Source organism: Choloepus didactylus, chromosome 27 (genome assembly GCF_015220235.1).
Source record: "Choloepus didactylus isolate mChoDid1 chromosome 27, mChoDid1.pri, whole genome shotgun sequence".
NCBI lineage: Eukaryota > Metazoa > Chordata > Mammalia > Pilosa > Megalonychidae > Choloepus > Choloepus didactylus.
The window spans coordinates 2151792-2155872 of record NC_051333.1 but is presented as its reverse complement, the minus strand read 5'-3'; the positions used below and the strand labels follow the sequence as shown (position 1 = coordinate 2155872).

General features: G+C 42.2%; 1 long non-coding RNA gene across 1 annotated transcript in view; it reads left to right on the top strand.

Moving 5' to 3' along the window:
- Positions 1 to 540: 540 nt before the first annotated feature.
- Positions 541 to 4081, top strand: part of LOC119520985 — a 12485-nt gene continuing 8944 nt past the window's right edge. The window contains exons 1-2 of the long non-coding RNA XR_005214272.1: positions 541 to 569; positions 1361 to 1387. This is a non-coding gene — a long non-coding RNA (uncharacterized LOC119520985). The remainder of the gene's footprint in view (positions 570 to 1360; positions 1388 to 4081) is intronic.

Genomic DNA, 4081 nt, shown 5'->3' with positions numbered 1-4081 from the left:
TCTGCTTCCATTTGCTCCTGTTCTCTTCGTCTTCTGATCGTGTAATTTTTTCCCGATTTATGGCCTCGTCTCTCATGGTCCCTTGGACGCGACACTGACCTGGTCTGTGACCCGCCGCTGGCTCGCCTCCTGGGCCGCGCGTCCACCGCTCCTTCTGGATGGGCGGCATCAGAGATCCTAGGTAAATATCTCACCCCATTTTCCTTGCTGGGAAACTTACTTGGGGAGAATCGTTTTAACCCCTCGGCTGTGCCAGGACACGTGTGGAGTGGTGGAAACCCAGACGATGGGTCTGCCGTGGTTATGCTCTACGTGAACCCCCAGTGCGATGGGGAGACGGAGCAGTGAGCCACAGTTACAGTGTAGTGTGAATGAGGTCCCGAGGGAGGGAGCAAAGAAGCGGGAAAACAGAAAAGGTGGCTGGGAGTCCAGTAGGATTTCCCAGAGGAAAGGGGACTTGGGCTGAGCTTGATGAACCAGTTCATCTGGGGGCGTTTGTCCTGCTGCCTTTTGAGATGCAGTTTGTATGTTTTCTTCCTCAGGTTTGCTGAGCCTTACAGTGTTAAATGGTAAGTCTGACAACTGTGCTGTTTAGATCCACTGTTCATTGTTCCCCCTGTGCACAGAAAACAGAGTTAATGGTTTTTAAAAAATGTTGGAGTCTTTGGGTAACATCGAGCTTTACTCTCTTCATCATTAGCATCATCAATGTTTAAAATTTATCCATTCACCCCGCAAATATCAATGAGTGCTTGCTCCGTGCCCCGCCCTGTTCTAGGTGTTGGAGATAAAACGGAATAAAACATACAAAAATCCGTTCCTGAATGGAGCGTGCACTCTAATGGGTATACATGGGAAATGAAAAAAGAGGTCGATTAAGTCTGTTGGATGCTGATAAGACCACGAAGATAATGGAGTGGGGGATAGGCAAGTGCAGGGCGGAGGACGTAGATAATTCTCTAAAGGGTGGTGGTTGAGCAGACTTGACAGAGGTCAGGGAGGGAACCACGAGGCTGTCTGTGGGGAAGGGGCTCCAGGCAGAGGGGACAGCGTGTGCACAGGCCCCGGGGCAGGAGAGGGCCTGGGCAGGGGGACGGCCAGACGGCCGGGGGCATCCCTTCGTCCTCATCTGAGGCATCCAGGAGCAGTGTTTAGGGTTGGTCTCCAACCATTAGTGTTTTACTATTACATGTTTTCTTTTCTCCCCACCTCCCTCCCTCCCTTCCTTCCTTCCCTCCCTCCCTCTCTGTCTCTCTTTCTTTCCCTCCTTGTCTATCTCCTTTTCTCTTTCTTCTCCCTCTTCCTCCTTTTCTCCTCTCCCTCCTCCTCTCCCTCCTCCCCCCACCTTCTCCTTCTTTAGAAGAGTCAAGTGACTGCAAAGATGAAGGTAAGGGTTTGGAATCGCGACTCTCGGGCCCTCTGTCTTTTCCTGGGTCTGGATTATAAATAAGCCTTAAGAGGAGATTTCCAGTCAGCAGGGTCAGGAGCTTCGGGGCCCGGCAGGCTGTGTTTTGAGGGTCAAACCCCCTGCCCGCTTCATCCTTCTCACTGGAGTCACGGACACCTGATGTGCTGAGGTCTGAAGGGAGAGCATTTTTATTTTCCCAGCTGCTGCTTCTCTTTCTCCCCAATAGCAGCTACCTCAAAGTTTCATGCCCTTTCAGTCTCTTTTGGTTTAAAAATGTAACCCAAGATTATACACTTTATTTCATCTACCAGACATCCCCAAAAAGGCAACACCGTAGAGATAGCAGGTGACGGCTCCCAGGGGTTCGGGGTGGGGAAAGGTTGAGACTGAAATGGGAGCACAGAGGAGTTTTTCTCTGGAACCGCCTGTGTCCTGACTGCGTTAATTGCTACATGAATCTAAACACATGTCAAAATTCATAGGACTGCCCACAAAGAGAAAAAAATCAGTTTTATTGTATAATAATTTTTTTTTAAGTTAAAGCAAGAGGGAAAAAAGGAAAATGTCCCTACTGGCGGGAATCTTTACAAACTATCCAGTAATTCTATTATTAGAAATCTACGTAAATAATCTTGGGAGAAATTAGAACTGATGGGCACATAAACTGTGGTTGCCCCAGGCAGGCCTCGGCCGCAGCAGCATAATTCCACCCTCCGCGTCCGTCTCCACATGGCCGCCTCCCCTCTGTGTCCAAACTTCCCCTTCTTCTAAGGACAGCCCTCGCTGGATTTATGGACCGCCTGATCCAGTGTGACCACATCTTACCTTGATTCAGGAAGGATGTAGAATATCTAAACACAAGTAACAAATGTGACCTCGTATCTGAAAGAACGCAAATGTGATCTTCATTGAAAGAATGAAGTCTTTTCAAGTGAACATGGAATTTTTACCAAAATTGGCTATATGTTGGGTCATAAAGCTAGTTTCAGTTAATTTCATATTGAAATCATTTAGAGTATGTTCTTTGAATACACTGGGTTTAGGCTAGATATCAGTCATAAAAAGATTAGAAAATCTGCAACTATTTGAGAATTAATAGGTATACAGTACTTCTAAATGGGCCAAAGAACAAATTGCAAAAGGAATTAGAATTTTTTAACAGAATGATAGAAGAATATTTCAAAACTTGTAGTATGCAAGCAAAGCTCTGCTTGGGAGGAAATTTGTACTCTTGAATGCATATATTTAAAGAAAAGATGATAGAAAGGCTGAAAATCAGTGTTTGGGTAGCCATCTGAAGATTTTGAAAAAAAAAAATTAAATCTAAGTCGAAGGAAGGAAATGGTAAAAAGCAGAGGTTAATGAAATAGAAAGAAAAAGCACAATAGAGATCAACAGAAACAACAGCCGATTTTTGAAACGGTTAATAAAAATTTAGGCCTCTAGCATGACAGATCAGAAAAAAAAGAGAGGACACACAAACTATCAATATCAATATCAGGAAGGAAGAAGGGAACCTCACCATGGATCCTGCAGATATTAAAATGATGCCAATAAAATTGGAAGTTTAGATGCAATGGACAAAATTCTAGGAAAACACATTATCAAAAGTGAAGCAAAAAGAGCTAGAAAAGCCGAATAGCCCTATGTCTATTAAAGAGATTTAATCTGTAGTTAAATAACCTTTCCACACATATGCAAAAAACTGCCAGGGTCAGATAACTTTAATAGTAAATTCTGCAAAACATTTATGAAAGAAATCACACTGATCTTACACAAAATCATGCAGAAATAAAAGCCAGGCAACATTTTTCAACTCATTTTGAAGGCCATATAAACTTGATACAAAAATCTGACAGTGATAATACCAAGAAAGGAAGATTTCAGGTCAATCTGTTTCATAAAAAAAGATGTAAAAATCCTAGACAGAGTGTTAGCACATCTGGTCCAGCAATATATTTAAAAAATGCAGACCAAGCTAAGTTTATTCCAGGGATGCAGGGATAGTTTAATATGTAAATATCATTATAATTCCCACTTTATTAACATAAGGAGGAAAAAATCATATTATCACCTTAACAGATACAAAAAAGAATGTAATACTGAAATAGTCATCATTCTTAATTTTTTAAAAACCTTCAGAAAACCAGGAATAGAAGGGAATTTTTTTTTTTTTTTAGAAGGGAATGTTTTGATATGATAAAGAGTAACTACAAAAACCTACAGGGTACAACCTGTTTAATATCAAAACTTTGAAAGCTTCTCCCTGGGATCATTTATGAGAAAAAGATTCTTGCTGTAACCGCCCCTGTTCCACATTGTGCTGGATGTAATATCCAGGGCAAGTTCTATCCAGGCCATAGAAAGGGAATTAGAGTTGCAACGATTAAAAAGGAAGAAATAAAACCCTCATTGTTTACAGACAATGTGATTGTGTATTTAGCACCTAACTTTGCAGGGAGGTAGCAGCTGGGGAAGGGGTCCCTCGGTGATTATGATACACTGGTGATGGTCTACTTTTTCATTTGGGGTCTATTTAGATAGGTGTGTTTACCTTGTTAAAAATTAGAGTTTTTCTGAGTGTTATACTTTAATAAAAGGTTTAAAGTACAAGGAAGAGGGAAAGGCTGTTTGGTTGGGAAAAATGACTCCTGTGCAGCATATTAGTTTGAA